Source organism: Pelophylax lessonae, assembly GCF_965119305.1.
Source record: "Pelophylax lessonae genome assembly, chromosome: 8".
In the NCBI taxonomy this organism is placed as follows: Eukaryota; Metazoa; Chordata; class Amphibia; order Anura; family Ranidae; genus Pelophylax; species Pelophylax lessonae.
In genome coordinates, this window is record NC_138775.1 from 115818730 (window position 1) to 115833999 (window position 15270).

At 47.9% G+C, this 15270-nt stretch overlaps 1 protein-coding gene across 3 annotated transcripts in view; it reads left to right on the plus strand.

Annotated features, from left to right (window-relative positions):
- Positions 1–15270, plus strand: part of POLDIP3 (DNA polymerase delta interacting protein 3) — a 610789-nt gene that overhangs the window by 567210 nt on the left and 28309 nt on the right. The gene's annotated exons all lie outside the window — the stretch shown is intronic.

Below are 15270 nucleotides of genomic sequence, written 5' to 3' on the forward strand. Positions count from 1 at the left end.
CCTGCATCCACCACCACCTCAGAGTCTGAGGTGAATTTGGCCGCCGCCGACGTGAGTCAACCCACTGGGTCTGCGTCAAAGCACCCTAAGTGCTTTAGTAGTGACGATTAAACCTCTTCCACCGCAGCCTCGCATGAAACGGCGCTGGTGGAGGCACTGATTATGTCAGTGCGGGAAACTTTAAAGTTGGAGGACTCCGCTGATGCGGAGTCGGTTACACTGGTGCAGTTAAGCACCTGCAGGTTATCCAAGGTGACAAAGGTGTTTCTCTTTCCTGCCTATTTTGACGAGATTTTCACTAGTCAGTGGGGGATCCCAAAATGCATGGTTGGAATACCTAAGCGTTTCGCTAGGAAATATCCCTTTGAGGAGTTTCTCTTGAAGAATCCAAAGGTTCCACCGACTGTGGACTCAGGTTTTAGGTTGAATAAGGCCAAACTTTTTAGCGGTGGAGGATTCCCCACCCTTTAAGGACCCTGTGGACAAGAGAGCTGAGGCTCTGGTCCGATACCTTTTCACCGTGGCGGGTTCAATTTTGAGGCTGTAGTTTGCTATCACCTTGGTATCCCAGACTGGGCCAAACGTAATGGGGAAAAAATCTTATGCCAGGATCTGGAAGGGGATCAACATACTCCTTAGCTGGCGGAGCAGTTGATTCAGGGACTACAGTACATCTGTGATGCATCCTTGGATGCGGCCCCTTTGGCTGGCAGAGCATCTGTGATGGTGGTGATCCTTCACTGCATGATATTGTTGAAGAACTGGTCAGACCGTTTAATGATCTCCTCCATAGAGGCACCGAACAAAGGTCTCATGGGAGGTAAGAGTACTTTGCTTCCCCAGGTTGCTAAGGGCAAGGAACCTCGTCGTAAAAATGGTCCTTTTTTTCTTGGCTCACAAGCAGCCCTTTCCTCCGACTGGATCACAGGACAAGGGTTCAAGATCCACTCGTACCTTTGCGAGCGGCTCCAAGAGACCCTGGACTGGTAAGTCAAAAGCGAGCTCTGTTGGTTCAGCAGACAAGTTTTCCTCAACCTGAAGGGGTGCCCCCACCTGTATGTGGGGGGGGGGTCTTCTTTCTGGACCCGTGTACCTTGCTCGTTCAGGACAAATGTGTCCATGAGTTGATTCGTTCCGGTTTCAAGATCGATTTTTCGGTCCTTGCTTTCCTTCCAACCTACGCCTGTCTCAGGATCAGCTGCAGGGCCTTTATGGTGCAGTGCAGGACCTGTTGGCACAATGAGTCATTGTGTTTGTTCCAGAGTCGGAATGTTTTCAAGGTTTTTATTCAAATCTGTTTACCGTTCCCAGGAAGAAAGGCAAGGTCCGCCTGATCTCGGACCTCAAGGCTTTGAACCACTTTGTTTGGGTTCAGAAATTTCAGATAAAGTCCATTTGTATTGTAGTGGCATTCCTTCATCAAGGGGATTTTCTGGCCTCTATCGATATCAAGGATGCTTACCTTCATATCCCTATATACGGTATGTCGGGCATCAGCGTTTTCTTCACTTTGTCGTGGGAGAAGAGCACTGTCAATTCGTGGATTTACCCTTTGGTCTTGCCTCAGCCTTTCGGGTGTTCACGAAAGTATTGGCCCCGGTGTTGGCCTTGCTCAGGCAGAAGGGCATCACAGTGTTGGGATACCTAGACTATCTGCTTCTGCGTGCAGTGTCTTCATCAGCTCTAGAAGTCGATTTGGACCTGGGCCTGACGCTGGATTCAGCCTCCGCCTGGGTGTTTCTTCTGCAGGGAAAACTGCTGAAGTTGCAGGATGCGATTTGGCTCCTGTTGTCCAACCGTCAGTCATCTCTCTGGACTTGCATGCAAATGCTGGGCCTGATGGTTTCCACCTTTTTGTAGTGGTCCCGTTTCCTCAGGTCCATACCAGACCTCTGCAAAGGGGGATTCTTGCGAAATGGAACAAGGATCCACAGTCACTAGAAAATCTGATCCTGTTGAGCTGGGGTACGAGAGGTTCTCTGATCTGGTGGCTCTGCTCTCTGGCGCTTCGTTAAGGGAAGTCCTTTCTCCCCCTGTATTGGACATTAATTTCCACTGATGCCAGCCTGTCCGGATGGGGAGGTGTCTTGGGAATTTACTCGGCTCAAGGAGTTTGGACTTGGGAGGAGTCCAAACTGCCGATCAACATCCTGGAGATTCGGGCGATCTGGCTTTGTCTGTCCCAATGGACGGATCGCCTGCAGGGGTGCCTGGTAAGGGTATAATCGGACAATGCCACAGCTGTGGCATATGTCAATCATCAGGGGGGCACAAGAAGTGCCCTGGCGGCAAGGGAAGTAGCATCCTAAGGTGGGCAGAACGATTTGTTCCGGCCCTCTCTGCTGTGCACATTCCGGGGGTAGAGAATTGGCAGGCGGACTACCTCAGTTGGCAGACGTTGGAACAGGAAGAATGGTCTTTCCATCCGGAGGGGTTTCATCAACTGTGTCTCCGGTGGGGGACTCTTGATGTGGACCTGTTGGCCAACCGTCTCAACGGAAAGGTGCAAAGGTTCATGTCAAGGTGGATATTCTCTGGCCGACACTGCAGATGCCCTGGTAGCCCCTTGGGGTCAGTATCGTCTGATTTACGCTTTTCCCCAATACAACCTCTGTCCAGGCTGCTACGCAGAATCAAGGTGGAAGGGATTCCAGTCATTCTGGTGGCACCAGACTGGCCTCGCCGGTCTTGGTACGCAGGTCTAGTAAGGCTGGAAGGCAATGCTCCTTGGAAACTTCCTCTCAGAGTTGATCTGCTGTCTCAAGGACTGATCCTCCATCCTGCTTTACGGTCACTGGCTTTAACGGCATTGCTATTGAAAGCCAGGTGCTGAAGGACAGAGGGCTGTCGGAGTCGGTGATTCCTACGCACTTGAAAGCTAGGAACTTTACTTCGAGGAAGGTTTATCATCGAGTTTGGAGGGCATACATTACTTCAGCCCTCAAATTTTCCACTCGCATGCTCGCATTTTGCGAGTGGAAAATTATGGAAGGTGAGCTCCGGGAGCAGCTCAGGGGAAGAGAGGAGAGGAAAGCCGGCCATTATCTGGATAATGTCAGAGCGGCGGATCATCCCACTGTAACAGCTTTAATTGTGATTGCCGGGTACAAGGGGTGGGTGGGAGGGAGGGACGGCTGCCCTGGGCGTCTGTCATGGGAGGTGGAGGGGGCGCTGCCAGGAGTGTTTCTGTGACTATTGACAGGAGAGAGCGGGATGTGCTCTCTCTTCTCGCCATGCTTCATGTCAATAGTGGTCGTCAGATCGGGACTTCTCACCTTAAAGAGTCAGAGTGGAGGTGGAGCAGAGGAGAAGACAATTCCTAAAGCTTTGCATGGACAGCTGGCGGGAGAGATGCGGCTGCAGAAGCAGAAGTGGAAGAAGATTGCGGCTCAGGAAGGACACTGGATGTCAGATCGGGTCTATACAGAGTTTATCCCCTGTCCTCCGAGTCAAAGCAAGCAATGTGGAAAGGGGGCGGGTAACAAACTCTGTATAGTCCCGATCTGACATCCACTGTCATTTCTGAGCCGCAATCTTCTTCCCCTTCTGCAGCCGCATCTCTCCCGCCAGCTGTCCGTGCAAAGCTTTAGGAATCGGCTTCTCTTAGGCTCCTCCTCCACTCTGACATATGAAGAGGAGAAGGAGCCTCAGAAGAGGAGGATCACAGAGGGATGTGCCGCGCTGTATCTGAGGTCTGCATGCTGGAGGAAAGGGAGAACTGCACTGGGGGCACAACTCTTATCCTGTCACCTCTCAAATTCCCATCTCAGCACAATCCCCCCCCTCCTAGCACAATCCCCCCCTCTCAGCACAATCCCCCCCCCTCCTAGCACAACCCCCCCTCTCAGCACAGTCCCCCCCCTCCCATATTGATCCCACCTAGAAGTAATCAACTTCTCCCCACCCCTCCTACTAAAAATTCTCTTATTCCGCCCCCCCCCCCCCAAGACAATCCCCCAAAAAGTATTTGTACTATTGTACTAGGAGGGGTGGGGTGAAGATGATTACTTCTAGGTGGGATCGATGTGGGGGGGTTGTGCTGGGATGGGGAATTTGAGAGGTGACAATTTGGGGGGGAGGGTTATAGGAGGAGTGATTCGTGCTGGGGGGGGGGTGAGGATTTGTGCCAGGAGTGGGGATTTGGGGATCGTCCTTGAAGAGAAGAGATTATTAGGATGGGGTGAGGGGATGGATTTGTGCCAGAACAGGAAGTCTTGGGGCTGTTAAAAAGGGGTATTTGGGGGGGTGGGGTTGTGCCAGTAGGTATAATGGGGTTTTTTTGTGCTAGGGGAAACATTTTGATGGGGGGAGGATTTGACGGGTAGGATTTGTTCTAGGAGGTGAAATTTGGGGGGGTACTAGGAGGGTGATTTGGGGGGGGGTGGTGGGGGGGAGGATTTGTGCCAGGAGGGGGGGATATGTGCTGGGGAGATGGGGGAAGAGGATTTGTGCTAGGAGGGGGGATTTGTGCTGCTGGGATATGGGGGCGGGAGAGGATTTGTGCCAGGAGGGGGGATTTTTTCTGTGGGGATGGATGGAGGTAAGAGAATTTGTGCCAGGAGGGATATTTGTGTTGTGGGAAGGGGGGGAGAGGATTTGTGCCAGGAGGGGGGATTTTTGCTTTGGGGATGGAGGGAATAGGATTTTTGCCAGGAGGGGGGATTTTTGCTGGTGGGATGGGGGGATTTGGGCTAGGAGGGTATTTGGGGGGGTGTTGTGTTTAGAAGAGGTGATGGGGGGATTTGTGCCAGGATGGGGAATGTTTGGACTGTTGGAAATGGGGATGGGGAGATTTATGCTAGTAGAGATGATTGGGGGTATTTGTGCTAGGAGAGGGAATTTGGTGGGATTTGCTAGGAGGAGGAATTTGGGGGGTTTGTGCTGGGGGGATGGGGAAGAGGATTTGTGCTAGGAGGGGGGATTTGTGCAAGAAGGGAAAACATTTTCTTGCGGGGGGGATTTGGGGGAGAGGATTTGTGGTAGTAGGAAAATTGATGGGTACATTTGGGGGAGGAGAAGAGTTGTGCTGGGAGGGGGGATTTGGAGAGGGGAGAATTTGTGCTTGGAGGGGAAATTTGAGGGGTGAGAATGTGCGCCAACGGTGCTTTTTTGAGGAGGGATAGTTGTGCTAGCAGGGAACATTTGGGAAGAGAGAGGCTTTGAGTTTAGAGAGGATGGGGGGGGGGAGATTTGTGCTGGGAGGGGGATTTCAGCAGTGAGAGATGTGTACAGGGAGGAGGGAGAATTTTTGTTTGTGGAAATATTTGGCTTGGAAAGGGAATGTATGCTTAGGGCTAAGTGTGCCAATTGGTGCTCAATTTTTTTTATTATTTTTTATTTTGATAAAACATTATGCTCCTACATCTTGTGGGGGGGGGGGGGGGGCAGTTTGGTGTCTTCGCCCTGGGCGCTGGATGGCCTTGTCCCGGCTCTGGTTAAGGCAGCTGCTCCCTCGGTCTGTGCTGCGCTGCTCGCAGGGGCTGGAAGCAGGTGAGTGTCCAAGGATTTAGCAGCCTCCCTGTGTGACTGGATAGGAGGAGCGGTGGGGCGGCTGCATATAGAGGAATTGATCTTTCCATATTACTCCTGCAGCTGTTGGATGCCTGATTCTCCTCTCTGCAGGAGTAATATGGAAAGATCAATTCCTCTATATGCAGCCGCCCCACCGCTCCTCCTATCCAACTTCTTTTTTTCTTTTGCTGGCCCCCCAGTGCTGTACAGCCCCCCCCCCCTCCAGCCCCTTAGTGCTCTTCAGCCCTCCCAGTGCTCTTCAGGTCCCCCTCTCCAGCCCCCCAGTTCTCTTAAGCTCCCCCCTCCAGCCCCCCAGTGCTCTTAAGCCCCCCTTCAGCCCCCCAGTGCTCTTCAGCCCGCTGCCCTCCAGACCCTTGATGGGCACTGATTAGGCTGCACTGATGGGCACTGAAAAACGTTGTTATTAATATTTATTTTTGTAACTTCTGCATTAATGGAAAAACATTTAACAGTGTAATTTTTTTAGATAATTTATGAGGGCGTGTTTAGGGGCGGGGCAGGGTAGGAGTTGGGTGGGGCAACTGGTGGCAAGTAACCCTTAAGGCCTGGGTAGTAGCTCAGGACTTTAAATTTTGAGCCCTGCATTACTTGGTGTGAGTCTCTGGGGGTTTCTACTCGTTCCTTTTCTGTCCCTCGTCTGCTGGTGTTCCTACAACTAGGTGTATATCAATGTTTTGTTCTGGGCACCATCAAGGGCCAGATTTCCACCTTGGCCATATTTTTTCAAAGGCCATTGGCTGGGAATTCTTTGGTTCACACTTTCGTGCAGGGGGTTCGTCATCTGGCTCCTCCAGTGAGATCCCTGGTACCTTCGTGGGATCTCAATTCAGTACTGTCAGTACTTCAAAAGCCTCCTTTTGAAAATATTTGTGAACTTCCTCTGCTCACTTTGTCACAGAAGTTGGCATTTTTTGGTGGCTATTACTTCTGCGCGTAGGGTGTCAGAGTTGGCTGCGTTGTCCTGTCGGTCACCTTACTTGGTGGTTCACAGGGACAAACTGGTGTCACAACCTTGTCAGGCGTTCCTTTCTAAGGTCGTCTCAGGGTTTAATTTAAATGAGAATATTGTGTTGCCGTCTTTGTGTCCCTCAGCTTAAACATCCTAAAAAAATTGTCCTACACTCCTTGGATGTGGTTCGGGCAATCAGAGTGTATCTGGCGGCGACTAAGTTGATTCGTAAATCAGATTCTTTGTCCTTATGAATGGATCTCGTAAGGGGCAGGCTGCATCTGCTGTGACCATTTCCAGATGGATCAGACAGATGGTGGTGCAGGCATTTTCTATTAAGGGTCAGGTTCCTCCTTTTCCTGTCAAGGCGTATTCTACGAGGGCATTTAGTGCTTCCTGGGCCTTCTGTCATCAGGCGTCATTGGTTCAGGTGTGCAAGGAGGCTTCATGGTCGTCTGTGCGCACATTTACAAAGTTTTATAAGGTGGATGTTCTTGCATCCTCAGATGTCGCGTTCAGCCGTAAAGTTTTGCAGACTGCGGTTGCAGAGGCTCCTGCCTATCGAGGGTGTATTTTTTCCTTGTGGTGAGCTCCTGGTTGGCTATGTTTATCCCTTGCTGGGACCTAAGAAGATATGGAGCTGTGTCCATCAGTGAACCTCAGAGAAAAGGATTTTACGGTAAAACAAAAATCCATTTTAATGTCTTAACGTAATATCCTTTTCTCGGATCATTGACAGACACAGCACCCGCCCCTCTAATGAGTTGGGGTTTATGTTCTTCTGACACTGCTTGTTACAAAACTGAATAGCTAGAGCAGGAAGTGGGAGTATACCCCCTGGTACTGCCCTATGAACATAGTCCAACTTTTTACTGCCTAGTGTCCTACTCCTATGAAGAGAAAATAAAATAGAGGTTGGGACTTTATATGAGAGACACGACACTACTGCCATGGTAACAATAACATATTTATTTACACATATGATATGAAACACATGACATGGCATGTACATTGTATAAAACAGTATAAGTAGCAGAGCTGGTACATGATCCCCAAATCCAGATTCATGACAATCACATAATGGAGTATAAAGGAGTATACATTGATTAAATGAAATCATAACATCAAACTCGACGCGTTTCGTGGACTTAGTATTGCCACTTCTTCAGGAGTAGTTGTATGATATAGATCTATAAAAGATATATGTATATCAGTATAAGTAAATTACATCAAATGGAGATTGGTAGGAGCTGGAAGGGGAAGTAAAGGAGGAAAAAGGGGGAGAGAAAAAACGTGGCTTACTCAGCTTCACCTCATATATCCTCTATCATACATTGACTAGATATTTACACTCAGACAATATTCACTATATAATTCATCATTATGAACGTTATTTAGTGTGTGTGTATATATATATATATATATATATATATATATATATATATATATATATATATATATACTCATTTACTATATATACTCTTACTAGTTTTACTCTAGGCATTTATACCATGCATCCAAAAAAGTAGTATACCTACTATATATATATATATATATATATATATATATATATATATATATACACAATCAGTAAATATTCTTACTTATCTAATCTAGATTTTTACATGACCACCATCTTTACCTCATACATTTCCTATCACATATTGAACATATACGTATACCCATATAACATCTAATTATATATTTACCCTACAACCCCTCTATTTATTTTAGATTCTCTTTCATGCTGATACCAGCTTTACTTCATGCATTTCCATTGATGCTCCCTCTGGTGTGCGGCGTGGTTTGCCCGGTATGCCTGCCTCTGTACGCCCTCGGCTCCCGTGGGAGACACCTAGGGTCAGGTCTTACCTCCAGTTCCAATTGCAGTCAGAGCTGACATGTAAGTTCTAGGATATTGGGGGTTTTTGTTTTTTTCTCTCCCCCTTTTTCCTCCTTTACTTCCCCTTCCAGCTCCTACCAATCTCCATTTGATGTCATTTACTTATACTGATATACATATATCTTTTATAGATTTATATCATACAACTACGCCTGAAGAAGTGGCAATACTAAGTCCACGAAACGCATCGAGTTTGATGTTGTTATGATTTCATTTAATCAATATTTACTCCTTTATACTCCATTATGTGATTGTCATGCATCTGGATTTGGGGATCATGTACCAGCTCTGCTACTTATACTGTTTTATACAATGTACATGCCATGTCATGTGTTTCATATCATATGTGTAAATAAATATGTTATTATTACCATGGCAGTAGTGTCGTGTCTCTCATATAAAGTCCCAACCTCTATTTTATTTTCTAATCAACAGGGATGGAGACGCATGACTTTCCCATCATGCGCCTCATTTAAAGTCCCACCCCCTTCCCCCCCCCTATCTCATTACTCCTATGAAGAGCAGCATATAACCCAAGGGTCAAAGAAAATATTGAGCTGTGTTCATCAATGAACATCAGAGAAAAAAATCCAGTTTTTTGCCATCATTGTTTGGAAATTAAGAAACATTCTGGTGCTGAGGGAGTTAAACATGGAGCTTGAGAATGGTGCACTAGTGACTAGATACAATAATGTGCAGGTCATACACAGAGGGAAGCACCAATATGTGCATAAAAATGAGCATTCCAAACGTCCCTTCAACAAAAGGACAAAACAATATTAAATAATAAAAAATTATACAATATCCAAATAATTATCTGTTTACTTAGTATTCATAATCTCTTTATGCCAATGTATATCCATTTAGCTTAATTGATCGCCGTTGTCCTGGTGTGCCCCAACCCCTTGCTCCATTGCAATCATAGATTTATTACCTCATCATTTTATGTGCATCCCTCTATATCCTCTTGGTTATCTCCTTATATTACATAGTTACATAGTAGGTGAGGTTGAATAAAGACAATAGTCCATCCAGTTCAACCTGTGTAGGCATGTGTGGCTGTAATCATCTCCCATACCCCTGAATGTTCTGATCCTTGAGATGTAAGTCTAAGAGTCTTTTGAAAGCCACCATACTACCCGCAGAAACCACCTCTTGTGGTAGAGAATTCCACAATCTTGTTGCCCTAACAGTAAAGAACCCCCCGCGTTGCCTGAGGTTAAAACGCTTCTCCTCTAATCGCATTGTATGCCCTCGAGTCCTCATGCAATCCCTTCGAATGAACAGCTTTTTTTCTAAGCTGGGATCCCCATTAAGATATTTATAAATTGCTATCATGTCCCCCCTCAGACGTCTCTTCTCCAGGGAGAATAAATCGAGCGATTGTAGACGCTCTTCATAGTCAAGGTCCTCCAATCCCCTAATTAGTTTAGTTGCCCTTCTCTGGACTCTCTCCAGCTCCAACACATCCCTCCTGAGGACTGGCGACCAGAACTGGACGGAATACTCCAGATGCGGTCGGACCAGAGTTTTATAAAGTGGAAGGATTATAGTCTTATTTCTGGAATGCATCCCTTTCTTTATGCATGCTAATATTCTGTTGGCTTTGGAAGCTGCTGCTTGACATTGCATGCTGTTTCCTAATCTATCATCAACCAATACTCCCAGATCCTTCTCCATTTTTGATTCCCCCAAGGGCTCCCCTCCTAACGTGTATTGTGATTTTATGTTTTTAGTCCCCAAGTGCAAAACCTTACACTTCTCTACGTTAAACCTCATTTGCCATGTCGTTGCCCACTCTGTTATTTTGTCCAGGTCATTCTGCAGGATATCTGCTTCATGTTGTGAAGTTATTGCCCTGCCCAATTTTGTGTCATCTGCAAAAACTGATATCGAACTACTGATCCCGACCTCAATGTTGTTTATGAATAAATTGAACAAGGTTGGTCCCAGGACTGAGCCTTGGGGGACCCCGCTTACCACCTCAGACCAGTCTGAGTAAGCGCTGTTTATTACTACCCTTTGGACCCGCCTTTTTAGCCAGTTCCGTATCCAAGAGCAAACCCTGCTATCGATACCTGCAGACCTACCTGCAGACCTTATTTTATAAATTAAGCGCTTGTGGGGAACTGTATCAAACGCCTTAGCGAAATCCAAGTACACCACATCCACTGGTCTCCCCCTATCTAGCTCACAGCTCACCTCCTCGTAGAATGTAAGGAGATTGGTTTGACAAGAACGCCCATTTGTAAACCCGTGCTGATTACTGCTGATGATGTTGTTGTCCTTAGCAAACTCTACAATATAGTCCCTTATCATCCCCTCCAGAAGTTTACATACTACTGATGTCAAACTGACAGGCCTATAATTTCCCGGGATATGCCTCTGGCCCTTTTTGAATATTGGAATCACGTTAGCTTTCTTCCAATCCCCTGGTACATCTCCTGTCCTAATACTGTCAGCAAAGATCAGGAACAGTGGTCTCGATATAACTTTACTGAGTTCCTTGAGTACTCTCGGATGTATGCCATCCGGTCCTGGTGATTTGTTTGTGTTAAGTTTATCCAGCCTTTCCCTGATTTCCCCCTCTGTTAGCCATGGTGGCAAGTCCTGTTTATTACTACTAACCATACAGTCATGGTCAGTGTACCCCTCCTTTTCCTGTGTAAAGACTGACGAGAAAAAAGCATTTAGCACGGTTGCTTTTTCAGTGTCCTCTGTAACCATCCTCCCATCATTGTTAATTATGTGTGCAATATGCTCTGCCCTAGTTTTTTTGCTGTTGATATATTTAAAGAATTTCTTTGGGTTTTTTTTACTATCCTCCGCTATTTGTCTCTCAAAGTTGATTTTAGCCATCTTGATTTCTTGTTTACTTTTCTTATTTGCCTCCTTGTATTGCTCGAAAGCCGATACTGTGCCCTCTGATTTATACTTCTTGAAGGCCAATTTTTTCCCCCTAATAAGTTTTATGACGCTACAGTTTAGCCAGCCAGGTTTGGCTTTGTCTCTTCTAAATTTATTTCCCATAGGAATGCACTGCAAGATGCCTTTGCCTAATATGTTCCTAAAGCATTCCCATTTTTCCTCTGTGGTCAGGGATCCCAGGGTTTGGTCCCAGTTTACCTTTTCCATCATTGAGTACAATTTTGGAAAGTTTGCCCTTCTGAAGTTTAGGGTTCTTATGTTCCCCACTTGTCTTGTTATGATGTTATTTACACTAAATGTGATCATCCTGTGATCGCTAGAGCCCAGGTTGTCCTGGACTCCTACCTCCGAGATTATGTCTGGGTCATTAGTGAGCAATAGATCCAGGACTGCGTTTTCTCTGGTGGGGGAATCCACCAACTGTGACATGTAATTATCCAGTAAGGTTTCCGTGAATAGGCGGGCCTTCTGTGAGTGTGCAGTCCCCTCTTCCCAGTCAATGTCGGGGTAATTGAAGTCCCCCAATACGATGACTGATCCCAATTTTGCCACTTTACCCATTAGTGCTAAAAATTCCAGCTCTACCTCCTCCCCTTGGTTAGGTGGCCTATAGCAAACCCCCACAATTACTTTCCCCTTTTCTCCTTCCCTATGGAGTTCAACCCACACAGATTCTAAATCCATGCTCATCCCATCCGTAATGTCACTCCTTTCTGTCACCTTTATATTGTTCTTGACATAGAGACATACCCCTCCCCCTCTTTTTCCTACCCTGTCCTTCCGGTACACCGAATACCCTTGGATATTGGCCAGCCAGTCATGTGAGGGGTCGAACCAAGTCTCTGTTATTCCCACAAGGTCTATGTCCTCCTCATGTACTAACATTTCCAACTCATCCATTTTATTAGCTAGGCTCCTGGCATTAGCATATACACCTCTTAGTTTTAAGGAAGTTAAGCGCAATTGGCGGCTATGTTTATTCCTGTTTGGTCTGAGGTTCTCCCGCACAGACCTGCCAATTGACCTTGTGGACCTACTGTCGCTGCTGACACTACAGCTGCCTTCAGTCCTCTGCTTCCTCCTGACTGACTCTACTTCTGAGCCCTCCCCCCCGCCTCCTAGTTTAAAAGCCCCTCCAACTTGGTGGCCATCTTTCTCCCCAAAAGAGCTGTACCGTCCCCATTAAGGTGCAGCCCATCCTTACTAAAGAGCCGGTAGCCGACTGAGAAGTCAGCCCAGTTCTCCAGGAACCCAAACCCCTCCTTCCTACACCAATTCCTCAGCCACTTGTTAACTTCCCTAAGCTCCTTCTGCCTCTCCTGTGTGGCTCGAGGTACAGGCAGTATTTCAGAGAAAACCACCTTGGAGGTCCTTTTCCTCAATCTATTACCTAAGTCCCTGAAATCGTTCTTAAGGATCCTCCACCTACCTTTAACTTTGTCATTAGTGCCCACGTGCACCATGACCGCTGGGTCATCCCCAGCCCCGCACAACAATCTGTCTGCCAGATCTGCGATGTGCCGAACTCGGGCGCCCGGTAAACAGCAAACTGTTCGGTTCACGAGATCTTTTTTACAGATTTCCCTCTCTGTCCTCTTGATAATTGAGTCCCCCACTACCACAACCTTTCTAACCTTTCCTGAGTTACGGCCCCCCTTCTTCCTGGAGCCGTCCCTCCCCTGGCAGCTGGGGGAGGGTGCATGCTCCAGCTCTGCCACCCCTGAGCTGATATCCCCCTCAACCTGCAACTCGACAGATTTGTTAGGGTGTACCAACTCAGGATTGGCCTCCCTGGCTCTCCTCCCTCTACCCTTCCTAACAGTCACCCAGCTGCGTACCTCTGCTTCTTGCGTCTCCTCTGTTCCTCCCTCCTCTATGCTGGCCCCTACCAGCGCCTGATAGGTAATGTCCAAGCTCCTTTCCAGGTTGTTGATGCCACGCAGTGTTGCCACTGTGTTCTGTAGGTCCAGGATCTGGTCTACCAGAGCAACAAGTTGCTCACATCTTGCACAGCAGTATTCGCCCTCGAATGGTTCATCAAGGAACGCATACATGCAGCAAGAAGTGCACTGAGTGGCATCCGCAATCCTGTCGGACATTATTACCCACTACTCTATGGGGATAATATTAACGAACTGCTCTTCCTAACCTACACTACCTCTAACTTCCCTGGTACTGAACCTGGGGTACTCACCAGTCGCTAATATACTAACCAGTCGCTAAGATACTCACCAGTCGCAAAGATCCAACAGACGCAAGATACTCACCAGTCGCAAAGATCCAACAGACGCAAAGATACTCACTAGTCGCAAAGATCCAACAGACTCAAAGATACTCACCAGTCGCAACGATACTCACCAGTCGCAACGATACTCACTAACCGCAACGATACTCACCAGTCGCAAAGATCCAACAGACACAAGATACTCACCAGTCGCAAAGATACTCACCAGTCGCAAAGATACTCACCAGTCGCAAAGATACTCACCAGTCGCAAGGATACTCACCAGTCGCAAGGATACTCACCAGTCGCAAAGATACTCACCAGTCGCAAAGAATCTCACCAGTCGCAAGATACTCACCCGATACACACCAGTTGCAAATATACTCACCAGTCGCAAGATGCTAACCCTCGCAAGATGCTAACCCTCGCAAGATGCTCACTAGTCGCTAAGATACTCACCAGTCTCTAAAATACTCACGGTCGATCAGTCAAGAGCGCCGTCGGTCGGTCGCAGAACAGTCTTGTCGGTCGCAGAACAGTCTTGTCGGTCGCAGAACAGTCTTGTCGGTCGCAGAACAGTCTTGTCGGTCGCAGAACGGTCTTGTCGGTCGCAGAACGGTCTTGTCGGTCGCAGAACGGTCTTGTCGGTCGCAGAACGGTCTTGTCGGTCGCAGAACGGTCTTGTCGGTCGCAGAGCAGTCTTGTCGGTCGCAGAACAGTCTTGTCAGTCGCAGAACAGTCTTGTCAGTCGCAGAACAGTCTTGTCGGTCGCAGAAGAGTCTTGTCGGTCGCAGAAGAGTCTTGTCGGTCGCAGAAGAGTCTTGTCGGTCGCAGAAGAGTCTTGTCGGTCGCAGAAGAGTCTTGTCGGTCGCAGAAGAGTCTTGTCGGTCGCAGAAGAGTCTTGTCGGTCGCAGAACAGTCTTGTCGGTCGCAGAACAGTCTTGTCGGTCGCAGAACAGTCTTGTCGGTCGCAGAACAGTCTTGTCGGTCGCAGAACAGTCTTGTCGGTCGCAGAACAGTCTTGTCAGTCGCAGAACAGTCTTGTCAGTCGTTGACGGTCGCAAGCAAGGTCAGTCAGTCACAGATCCCTATGGTCAGTCAGTCACAGATCCCTATGGTCAGTCAGTCACAGGATGGTCTGTCAGTCCGTCAGTCACAGGTCCCCAAAGCACGTCACACAGCTGCAGGGAGATACTCACCAGTCGCCGCTGCTCCTCCTCCCCTGCTTCCGTGAACCTCCCTCCTCAATACTGTGTGGTGTCCGTTCACCGCCGCAGCCGCCGCTCCGCCGTCTACGGCCGCGGCTTCCAGTCCCGGTCCTTCACGTCCCGGTCCCGCTCTCTGTTCCGGTCTCTCTGTCCCCTGTCCCCTGCACTCGCGCCGGCTTCTGGTGACCTAGTGCGGCTCCCCCGCACGTGTCACCCGGCTCTCCTCCACGCTCTCCTCTACACACACTCCTCCGGCTGCTCGCTGCTGCTTGCTCCTCCCACTTCCGGCTCGAAATGATTGGTTAATGTTGATTGACACCAATTATCCCAAATTTTATTATATTTCGTTGAGCATCCTCTATGCATATACAATACTTTTTCAAATGGTAAAATCTGATTTACCGCTCTTATCCAGTTCTTAATAGCAGGGGGCTTCACTTGAATCCACTTAACTGTGATTGTTTTCCTTGCCATAAACAGCGTTTCTCTAAGCATTATCTTGTGATATCTAGACCATGTTATTTCA